The sequence below is a fragment of the Heptranchias perlo genome, chromosome 8 (genome assembly GCF_035084215.1).
Source record: "Heptranchias perlo isolate sHepPer1 chromosome 8, sHepPer1.hap1, whole genome shotgun sequence".
In the NCBI taxonomy this organism is placed as follows: domain Eukaryota; kingdom Metazoa; phylum Chordata; class Chondrichthyes; order Hexanchiformes; family Hexanchidae; genus Heptranchias; species Heptranchias perlo.
In genome coordinates, this window is record NC_090332.1 from 24,746,029 (window position 1) to 24,756,980 (window position 10,952).

The 10,952-nt window shown below is 43.9% G+C and overlaps 1 long non-coding RNA gene across 3 annotated transcripts in view; it reads left to right on the forward strand.

Moving 5' to 3' along the window:
• Nucleotides 1-10,492, forward strand: part of LOC137324167 (uncharacterized) — an 84,838-nt gene extending 74,346 nt beyond the window's left edge. For 2 of the 3 annotated variants that reach the window (XR_010963528.1, XR_010963529.1), the window contains exons 2-3: nucleotides 8,677-8,850; nucleotides 10,225-10,492. This is a non-coding gene — a long non-coding RNA (uncharacterized lncRNA). Of the gene's footprint in view, nucleotides 1-2,683; nucleotides 2,790-8,676; nucleotides 8,851-10,224 lie in introns of those variants that run through there. The other variant, XR_010963530.1, reaches the window with a different exon arrangement.
• The last annotated feature ends 460 nt before the right edge of the window (nucleotides 10,493-10,952 follow it).

Here is a 10,952-nt window from a genome sequence, read left to right on the forward strand (position 1 = left end):
TTCACCATGCCCAGGTACATGATACTGCTGTGGTAATACCTGCATCTTAGGGCGTGTAACCGCTCTGTACTATTCACTTTAGTCAGTGCTGTGGTGATACTTCAAAATCTTGATCTTCACTAAGCTCACTAACCCCAGATCTGATCTGAAGTTAAATGCCCCCTTTTCAATTTTCTCACACCTGCATAATTCTGCATGAGTTTTTCAAGACTGACCTTTAACAAGTTAACAAGTTAAAATCTGTTTTCTCTCAATTCTCAGAAGCCCATTTTTAGAGCGAAGCAATTCCAAGAGCAACCCTAAACACAGTCAACTCTTTTTACCAGAAGTGCACGTCTACTTTTCTGCTAAAATTATCAAGCAGAAGGCAATGTGGCCCACAGTGACTAATGCTCATATGGAATCACCTTAGTCTTACTGGAGGAGGAGGACTGTCTCCCCCAATAGCTGGTAGCAGTGTAGGAAACAGTTTGAATTTAGGACACAGTCTTTGTTTGCTAACAGGCTCATTCTGTATATTTCCATAGGACTCAGGAGGCAGTTGAGTGACATTTTTAGTTCCGTCCAAATGGCTATAGATAACTCACCTGATAACCATCTGATTTGAACCTGCCTTTCATTCCAGATTTATATGGTGACGGATAGGAAGATGGAATGATCATTTTTAAGCTAGATGGAATTCAGACACTGCCTTGGGCAGGAATTTAAGATGCAGTCTGAGCACAGTTCTCTCTCTTTGCCAGACAACATAGGGATGTTACAGTGACTAATACCCTCTCTACACTTACAAAATTACCAATTGCCCAATTCTAGTTTAACACTTTGAGTGTAAACTTTCAGTGCTACTCTCAAAGCAGCATGACATTTTAAACTTTGGGCTCACAATAGAATCAAGCTAGTTTACCTTCAGAGTAAATAAATGGCAACCGTGATAGGGATCTCTTCGACATGGTAGTTTTGGCAAGACCGTAAACACATACTTTATATGTGTGTTTATAACTTTGCGAGAGAGGAAATCTTCTCTTATGTTGCAAAATGGTGTTAAGGATTTTTTTTGTCATTAAGTATATCTTGGCGGATTTATGCATTGTGAATCATTCTCAATCAAAAAGCAGCAGGGAGTGCGAGTGCATGGGCAGGAAATATTGTGCACACAGTTGTAAAGTGGCCATGTTATAAAATTGTAGTGTAATTGCTGAGCAGAAGGCATATGATATGAAGTAAATCACTTGAAGGTGTCTACAGGATGGGTAGGTGTGTAATTGCAGTAATTCATTCTCCTCGATACAAGTGCTGTAATGATGCCAATTCCTTATGTGAGGAACTTTATGTTGTGTAACGCCCTCACTTCAAAAGGTAGTGTAAATTATGTTCTGCAATAACAGATTTGGTGTTAAAAAAACCTGTGAACTAATTCAAGGGATTTTGAATTTTGAGAGTGGCTTTATGTTCCAAGCTGTCGCAAATCTCTACACTGGCCTAGGCTAAATGTTACAATGGCAAATAACGTTAGTGGTATGAGGGGTGAATTTGCTCGTGGCTTCTCCCGCTCCACCGCCGTAACATCAGCGGGAGTTCGGCAGAATCCACGTGTATGTGAGTAATGGGGTTTCTGCCAAAGTTAAGGCAGCGGAGGAGAAGCCCAAGGAAATTCACCCTCATAGTTTTAGTAATAATGTCAAATAGCTTTATTCCCAAAACTATGACGCTAATGTTATTTAGTGCTGTGCTAAAATTATACCAAATTTTAACTCTCCAACCCCCCCACCCCCTCCCTTTTATGAGTGATAGCACAAGGTTCTTATACTACACTGCTTGGGAAATAGCAGAGAAACAGGCAAACCCATATTAATGCAACTCAGGAAATGAAGAAGAAAATAACATGTACTTACAGACCATTGGCCTCAATGGTATAAGGATTCCCAATGGTTTTAAGTGCCATTTTTGAAGCAATTTTTGTTGCCTCATGACCAGGGAGGAAATGACAGTTTAAATTTCCTGTACTCTGCATGGCCATTGCTCCACAGTGCTCTGTTTAACGCTGATATGCCAATGATTGTAAATGCCAAAAATGCATTTAAATTAGCCTTTTGATGTCCTATTCGGCACTGTTAATCTTTTCTATGCACCACTGAATCAGGTAATTTTTTAATGCCATGCAACTGACAGAAACAGCACAATTAAAATCTTGTCCTGGGATGTACCCCTTTACTGAGTTTCTTTTTGCAGAATGGAATGCCTCATGCAAACACTCTGATGAGACTGGCATTAAGACCATCATCTGACAGATTGGAAGGATTCTACACAAATTCACAATGGGGGGAGGGGGGGAGTCTTCTTCCCTATCTACTTTCATTTATTATAATAAACCTTCTGAGTGATAGACATTCTTTATGCCAGAATTCTATCAATCATCCTTTGCCTGTTCAATCTGCTCCTTTCAATAACTAGGACATCAGTTGAAAGCTGGGTGGGGCAAACTGCCAAGTCTCTCCTTTTTGGCAGAGTTGGTCCTCCCTCTGTGGCAGAGCTAGTGAATGAGACTGCAGGAGGGAGAGAAGACAAGAGAACTATGGTTTCCATGGCTAGGATTGAGCAATTCAAATCACCCGAACACCCTCTTTCATCAATGTTGTAAAGACCTTGGGAATCTGAGAGAAAAAAGAATGCATGCAGGATGCGTTGGCCTTTGCCAAGATGTGGACAAGCTAGTGAATGACAAGGATGTGCATTCCCTTGAATAGAAGGCTCTCAAATTTTTGTGCTTGAAGTAAAAGGGCTATTTCCAGGTATTCTCTTTATAAGCAGGTCTGCCACAGTGATCCGAATATAACAACAACATGCATTTATATAGCGTATTTAACATAGAGGCATTTGTTGGCTCTGCAACTGAAAATAGAGTTGGAGGAGGGGAAGAATCGACAGGAGGCTAGAGTCAGAGGATCAGAGGACATAAGGCTAAAGATGTTCGGGTGGAAATAGGCCATTGAGGGATATGTAATCTAGGACAAGGATTTTAAATGCAATTTTGTTGGAGGATAGGGAACCAATGTAGGTCAGTGAGGATGGGATTGATGGGTAAGTAGGGTGGGAGACAGGATATGGGTGACAGACTTTGAATGATTTGGAGCTTATGGAGGGTGGAGGTCAAGACACTGGTAAGGGGGATGTTGGAGAAATCAAATCTCAAGGTGACAAAGGTGTGGATAATAGTTTTGGTGACAGCCGGGATAAGGTAGGAGTTAAGGCAAGTAATATTGCAGAGGTGGAAGAAAGCAGTGGAAGTAAGAATGAGGTTTGAAGCTCAACTGTAGATCAAATAGAATGTCAAAGTTGTGTGCAGCTTGCTTCAGCCTGAGTGAACAACCAGAAAGCAGAATCGAGCCAAAGGCAAAAATGTTTTTTTGGCAGGTAACAAAATTCAATTGTAGGAGATTCTGGCTCATCCATGACTTAATGTCTGCCTGAGAGCATGGAAATGGTCATGGGGTCTATTGAAATGGTGGAGAGGCATAGATAGGTGTTATCAACATACATATGGAAGCTGATACCAAGTGGGAGTATGCAGATAAGGAAAAGGATAGGGCCAAGGATGGGTCCTTGGGGAACTCCAGAAGTGGGCAGTGAAGGAGCTGGAAGGGAAGCACAACGGCTGAAATGAAACAGGTAGGAATGGAAGTAGCCAAGTGTAGTCCCACTGTGGTTGACCATGGAGGTGAGTTGATGGAGAAGGGTGTGTGATTGACCATGCAAGACACTGTAGGAAGGTCAAGGGAGCATAAAGTACTATGCTTGTAGTCATAGAGGATATAATTGGTGACTTTGACCAGGAGGGTCCAAGTGCTGTGGGCATAGTGGGAACCAATCCGGAAGTTGTGGAAGAAGTGAGCATGCAACTGAGAGGCAATGGCATATTTAAGGGCCAAGGACAAGATTTGATGGTAGTGGAGGGGACGGATGAGTCAAGGGTAGGTTTTTTGAAGAGGAGAGTCACTCTTCCTTTCAAAGTCCCTGAACAGAAGGAGCCATTGATAATAACCAATATTTACATCGACTTGGAACTAACATATCAAGACTTTCTTTTGGATCATCGCCCATTCTGCAGATTGGCCTTGAAGAGGGTCAGGAAATTTATTTCTCTTTGCTTATTTAAATACTTTGCCAAACAGGAAACACCCGTTTATAGGAGGACTTGTTGATCCTGGTTCTGAGAGAATTAGCCCTATAAAGATAACAAGGCAGTTTCCAATTGAAGTCTGTTGATTTTCCATTGAGGTTATTGATAAACCAATGGATCCTTTTTTTTATTCGTTCATGGGACGTGGGATTTGCTGGCAAGGCCAGCATTTATTGCCCATCCCTAATTGCCCTTGAGAAGGTGGTGATGAGCCGCTTTCTTGAACCGCTGCAGTCCGCGTGGTGAAGGTTCTCCCACAGTGCTGTTAGGTAGGGAATTCCTGGATTTTGACCCAGCAACGATGAAGGAACAGCGATATATTTCCAAGTCGGGATGGTGTGTGAATTGGAGGGGAACGTGCAGGTGATGTTGTTCCCATGTGCCTGCTGCCCTTGTCTTTCTAGGTGGTAGAGGTCGCGGGTTTGGGAGATGCTGTCGAAGAAGCCTTGGCGAGTTGCTGCAGTGCATCCTGTCGATGATACACACTGCAGCCACAGTGCACCGGTGGTGAAGGGAGTGAATGTTTAGGGTGGTGGGTGGGGTGCCAATCAAGTGGGCTGCTTTGTCCTGGATGGTGTCGAGCTTCCTGAGTGTTGTTGGAGCTGCACTCATCCAGCCAAGTGGAGAGTATTCCATCGCACTCCTGACTTGTGCCTTGTAGATGGTGGAAAGGCTTTGGGGTGTCAGGAGGTGAGTCACTCACCACAGAATGCCCAACCTCTGACCTGCTCTTGTAGCCATAGTATTTATGTGGCTGGTCCAGTTAAGTTTCTGGTCAATGGTGACCTCCAGGATGTTGATGGTGGGGGATTTGGCGATGGTAATGTCAAGGGGAGGTGGTTAGACTCTCTCTTGTTGGAGATGGTCATTGCCTGGCACTTGTCTGGTGTGAATGTTACTTGCCACTTATCAGCCCAAGCCTGGATGTTGTCCAGGTCTTGCTGCATGCAGGCTCGGACTGCTTCATTATCTGAGAGGTTACGAACACCGTGCAATCATTAGCGAACATCCCCATTTCTGACCTTATGATGGAGGGAAGGTCATTGATGAAGCAGCTGAAGGTGGTTGGGCCTAGGACACTGCCCTGAGGAACTCCTGCAGCAATGTCCTGGGGCTGAGATGATCGGCCTCCAACAACCACTACTATCTTCCTTTGTGCTAGGTATGACTCCAGCCACTGGAGAGTTTTCTCCCTGATTCCCATTGACTTCAATTTTACTGGGTCTCCTTGCTGCCTTGATGTCAAGGGCAGTCACTCCCACCTCACCTCTGGAATTCAGCTTTTTGGTCCATGTTTGGACCAAGGCTCTAATGAGGTCTGGAGCCGAGTGTTCCTAGCGGAACCCAAACTGAGCATCGGTGAGTAGGTTATTGGTGAGTAAGTGCCACTTGATAGCACTGTTGACGACACCTTCCATCACTTTGCTAATGATTGAGAGTCGACTGATGGGGCGGTAATTGTCCAGATTGGATTGGTCCAGCTTTTCGTGGACAGGACATACCTGTTCCCTAGATGTGTTCCCCTCACATCTCTTGTGAATGTGAAGAATTATAGTGTTTTATAGGTTAACAGCCCCCCAAATATCTTCAGCTTTCAACTGCCATGAGGCCTTTGTTATGGTAGAAAGTACCCGCGCTATGCGAAATGTAAAGTTATGTTTTCCTAATAAGTTCAAATACGAGAGACCCTGGCAACAAAGTTAACTATTGTCATGTGCCATACAAGTGAGCTTTGGCTTTGTTTTGGTGACTTGATCACAAAGAAACCAGCTTTCTCAATGCATCCAAAAGTCATTTACAGGCAAGAATACCAGATTTGAAATATTCTGAAGACTGATTCCTGTAGAAGCGATGGCCTGAAAGGGTTTCAATAAGAGCACTTTCACCTTCATTCTTAGACTTAATTGAGTCAACTAAGATCACTCAAATAATAATTTTTTGCCTCTGTCTGTTTGTGCATTCATAACTCAATTGGCCAGGCCACAACAGACATGTTAGGACACATATATGCTGGGAGCACTGATAAGCACTTAACAACGCCATTAAGGGCTGAAGCTCTGCCAAACAATAGCAACAACAACTTGCATTTCAATCGTACACTTCACATGCGGAAAAATGTCTTAAGTGCATTTGATATTAGGTGGAAAAAACATTGGGCACTGAGCAGAAGGGGAAAAGGGAAAAATGGAAATGGTTAGGATAAGGGGCCGAAGGTTGGGTTGAAGAGGAGTTGGGAGAGGTTTTTAAAGGTAGAAAGGGAGGCAACAAGGTAGAAGGAACTGAGCAGGGAGTTCCAGAGGGCAGGAGTGTAGTATAGCATATAGCACATACTCACCAAATGAAACCAGAAAAACCTTCAATGGTTTTCCACCATGGCCATGTGAAAATAAACATTTTTAGGTCAGTTGCTTCCAAACTCTTGGGAAAATTGCTCAAGTGATGGTAGTTAGTGTGATCATTTTGAACTTGTTATTCTTGAGGTTCATTCTCTTTTTTACAGACTGCAAGGTAATGGGGATAAAAGCTATACTTCATCTGGCCATGCAGCACCATCTTTACAGTTTTAAAGTAAAATAAAAAGGTCTATTCTTTTAACGAATATGTCACATCAGGGAAATCCAACAATAAAACCAATGCACATTTATTTAGGAGAGGAAACTTTGGAATAAATTAATTGTTTCTTTGTAATGATCTTCCTCACCTATGATTGTGTAGTAATTTGTGTCCATAGGTCTGGGTAATGTATCTCCACTCTTGTGGACCTCTCTGGCTCCATGGGTGATTTGACAACAAGTGTTTTGAGACCCTGGCATTTTTGGATTTTGGGACTATGGAGTTACTTATGGTTTAAGCCATGTTATTGCTCATTTGAAGGTTTAGATCTAGGTGGTAAATCTTGAACCATAAAGCTATCCAGGTTCACACCTAAATAGCAACGCTGGAAGAAAGATCTATTGTTCTCCGGCCAACAGCCTACAGAACAGCACGTCCGCTTTAGCAGAATTCACTCCCCAAATCTAGGCCAGGGCAGGACACTTGGATTAAGGGTGCGTTTACACAGCAGCTTTAATGTTGCAGTGTAACGGTTTTCACAGCACTCTGATGCTGGAGCTGGTGTGCAAGCAGAGGGTGAGGCCAGCAAGCTCAGAGTGGACTGAACTGGAGCTGCTGAAATGAAACCCCCAAGAGCTAATGCCTTCACACCTGAACTGTAGATGCCAGACTGCACTGTATACTTCAAAAAGTTCAGGTAGGGCATAAACAAAGGGCATGGCTGCGATTCTGCCGGCAAAGCAGGTAAAATTTAAGCAAAAACCTTTGAACAATCTTTTTTTTGCTGGTGAATTTAACTAACTGTCAGCACACACAACATAATGAAATAACGTTTGAAGTCTTCACATCATTTGAGCTCAGGAACTAAGATTGCGTTTCAAAAGAGACAATGTAAATCTCCAAACCCAAAGTGAACTAGGGAGCAATTTGCTCTCAGTTTTCTTGGTGCATTATAAACATACCCTTAACATAAATGTCTTTGGGGGACATTATAAAGCCTCCCACCCAGCGGCTCCCCAAAAACGTTGGCGACTGACTTAGCATCACGGTTACAGATTGCCAATGGCCTGTCGCTGAGCGGTTGGAAGCCTGCTCGAGTTAGGCAGTAGGTCCTTTTAATATGCAAATGGGGTGCTACGACGCCCTATGGAGGGGACTCCAAAGAGGAGCCCAGAAGGTAAGTTTTTAATTTATTTACGTGAGGCTGGGAGAACCTGGAATGCTCCATAAAAACTCCATGGACCACTGCTGTACCAGGTCCTCATCCCCTTTTGAGAATGGAGCACCCCCGGACCTACATTTTTCCGGGCCTGGAGCCTGATATTGCATTGGCCTGGAGCCGGAGAGTTGCCCCGGGGAGCTCATTTTCTGCCCACTCGCCCTACGATAATGAGGCCCGGCCCTCAAAATGGATGGTGCCTCCTGTCAGGACTATTGGGCGGTCGGTTGTGCTCCACCAGCATGCTCTGACGGCCAACCACCCAAACCCTGTCGGGGAGGGGAAGGGCAGTGGAATCAACCACTTTTTCTTGACATAACACCACCTCTGTACCAGGCACTAGAGGATAAACAGCAGGTCATGTTTATGGTACACAAGGTGATTATTCTTAGTTTAAAGTTTCTCTCCCTTTTTGCTTGCCAGTTAAAGATATAAAATGCTATGTGTTACTTCACAGAAAAAAGACTGCAATAATCTATGTTACAGTCTACACCACTGTACATTACTTTATAAATAGCTTTGCCAGACGTCGTCTTATTAAGTTGATTGTGGCCGATACCTGTAATCTGCACATAGTTCTCATTAAACCTTCACGGTCTCTCAGACTTATTAATTTCATGTGCTAAGATGATATCAACCCATTTGAAACACAGGAGGCCTCTGTTATAGATGTCTAAATTTGAAACATTCCCATGATAGCAATGAACAAAGCACTCCTTCCTTTCAGGAAAATCCTGGACACTCACTCCCAAAGGCCTGGTGCAGCATAGAACTCACTGGAAAAACAGGAAACACATGTGAATGCCAGATACAGCTAAGGAACTTTAACTCTCAGAGACCACTAATAATCCTGAATTTAAAAGAAAACAGACAAAAAATACGTTTTATTTTTTTCTGTAAGGTGAGTGAATCATAGGCAATAAGACCACTTTACCTTGATCTTGACATATTTACAAAGAAAGAAATTTAGATGTTTATTTTTCTTTCTAAAGAATTTTCTTTAAAATAATTAGAAAGAAAATGACTACCTTAATAGATTCAGAAAACACATACTAACTACCTTTAGCATAAAGTTTCTAATGTGACTCCCTGGATGGCTCAGTGGGTAAATGCACCATTGTGTGGTAGTGAGACATACAATCTAGGAAGGTCCAACTTCAATCTCTAGCCTGTGCTGAGCTAGTTGATCTCAACCAAGGGATAGTACAATCAGCTTCAATGTCCCTGCACTAGGTGTGGGAACCCTGGGCATCCCTGGACTAGGTGTGGGAACCCTGGGCATCCCTGGACTAGGTGTGGGAACCCTGGACACCCCTGGACTAGGTGTGGGAACCCTGGACACCCCTGGACTAGGTGTGGGAACCCTGGACACCCCTGGACTAGGTGTGGGAACCCTGGACACCCCTGGACTAGGTGTGGGAACCCTGGACACCCCTGGACTAGGTGTGGGAACCCTGGACACCCCTGGACTAGGTGTGGGAACCCTGGACACCCCTGGACTAGGTGTGGGAACCCTGGACACCCCTGGACTAGGTGTGGGAACCCTGGACACCCCTGGACTAGGTGTGAGAACCCATGGGCACTCCTTGACTAGCTGTGGGAACCATGGGCACCACTGGACAAGGTGTGGGAACCCTGGGCACCCCTGAACTAGGTGTGGGAACCATGGGCACCCCTGGACTAGGTGTGGGAACCATGGGCACCCCTGGACTAGGTGTGGGAACCATGGGCACCCCTGGACTAGGTGTGATGATCCTGGGCACCCCTGGACTAGGTGTGGGAAACATGAGGTGCCCTGGGTTCTCAATTTCCACTTCTCATTAGTATGTCAGCTGTGGCTCAATGGGCAGCACTCTCACCTGAGTTAGAAGGTTGTGGGTTCAAGCCTCACTCCAGGAACTTAAGCATATAATCTAGGCTGACACTTCAGTGCAATACTGGGGGAGTGCTGTCCTGTCAGAGGTGCTGTCTTTAGATTGAGATGTTAAACCGAGGCTCCATCTGCCCTGTCAAATGGATGTAAAAGATCCCATGGCACTATTTTGAAGAAGAGCAGGGGAGTTCTACCAGGTATCCTGGCCAATATTTATCCCTCAACCAACATCACTAAAAAAAACAGATTTGTGCGCAAATTTGCTTCTGCTTTTCCTACATTACAACAGTGACTACACTTCAAAAAGTACTTGATTGGCTGTAAAGCACTTTGGGATGTGCTGAAGTCATGAAAGGCGCTATATAAATGCAATTGTTTCTTTCTTTCTGTGTCTTCATCTAGAAGGTCCTCACATGTGGCCAGGATGAGGCTCAGTCGCGATGCTCCCTTTGGGCGAACAGCCTGCTGAAACTCACTGTCTAGTGGTATAGGAAGAACAACTACTTGGGCAAGACACCAGAGGCTAAAGGCACCATGTAATTATACCCTGACATGAATCAGTACCTGGGGAGGGGAAGGGAAAAAAAACCTTATAGCTTCCTTGTTAAATGTAATTTTATTCCTACAGAACATTTTTCATAGTCTCCAAGGAACTGTTTTTGGGTCAATCACAGCTCTTAAAATCTGAATAAATCAGTTTATGTTGAGAATGAAAATGCGGATTTGCTTTTTTAAAGGCAATTTTTAAAAAAAAAGCCACCAACGTAAATGAATTTATAAAAAAAACAAAAAAGTCAACGCATCAAAGTTAAATGGCAATAATATGGAGACTTCTGTGGAGTAGCTAGCCTCTAGCTGGACATATGGGTTAAAATCTGCGCTTCAGTGTGACCTTGCACAGACCTCAGTCATAAGACCAAGGTCTTGGCAGAGCCGTGGATCCCATGCTGGGAAAGCACAGTGGAACTGCTGGAATTAGAATTATATGAGCTGGAATGCAGCATCAGCAGCTGGCCAGGCGCTTTCTGAAAGACACAGTTATTCCAAGTGCTATAAAAATATACAGCGATCTTGAGAATTTTCTTTCTCTCTCTTTTTAAAGCCCTTTGCAATTAAGCTAAACTCCTCGA